The sequence below is a fragment of the Chrysochloris asiatica genome, unplaced genomic scaffold (assembly GCF_000296735.1).
Source record: "Chrysochloris asiatica unplaced genomic scaffold, ChrAsi1.0 scaffold00002, whole genome shotgun sequence".
Classification (NCBI taxonomy): Eukaryota; Metazoa; Chordata; class Mammalia; order Afrosoricida; family Chrysochloridae; genus Chrysochloris; species Chrysochloris asiatica.
The window spans coordinates 4,473,043-4,473,958 of NW_006408520.1; positions in this window are offsets into that span (position 1 = coordinate 4,473,043).

Consider the following 916-nt stretch of genomic DNA (forward strand, 5'->3'; position numbering starts at 1 on the left):
TGGGAATAAACCTACTATAATTATTATGAGTTGCTGTTAACTGCAACTAGCTTCACCCAATTTATATACTGTATGCCCTTGGGAATAAACCTACTTATGGTGTCCTGGGATGGCATTGCAAGACAATCACTGGACTGTTAACTGCAAGGTTGGTGGCTCAAACCCATCAGCCTCTCCTTGGAAATCCTATACAGGGTTGCTATGAGTTTGAACTGACTCAACTGCACTTAACAACAATGGTTGCTGAAACTTAAAGTTGACCTGACTGGTAGGCCCAAGCAGGTTTCTAAAGAAATCTGCCACAGACTATTTACAAAATAACCACAATACTTTTAAGAAAAAAACAAAGCTATTGTTTTGGGAGGCTGAATTCTATGGTTCCCAGACCTAGTCGATAACAAGAATCTCCTAGGTAAAATATCAAAAACAGAGATAAGTTAAAAAATACAGGCATTATAAATTAGAATTTCTAGAGGTATAACTTAAATTTTAAATATATCTTAAAAGCTCTCTGATGATTTTTATGATCACCAAAGAGCAGGAGATAATCAACATACTTTATATTTGCATTTCATAATTCTCATATTCTTAAAACAGAAACTCAGTCACCAGGAATAATGTATACACTGAAATTTCATACCTTCACAGTTCTGAGTCTCAAAAACAAAACCACAAAAAAAGACAGAAAAGAAAAGAAACAAGTAAAGCCCAATTTTTTCAAAAAGGAAATACAATAGTAGTTTTACAGAAAATAATGATCATTTTACAACATATTATCTGTTATTGAGCATGTGCTATATTCTTGATTGTTTTCCTTCAATGTCTCCAGTTGAAATATGTTGATTTATTAAGGATGTGCTCCTAAAAGAAACCAATAAAGAAGTGAAAGAAGTAAGGCAAAGATTGTAACGGCAAG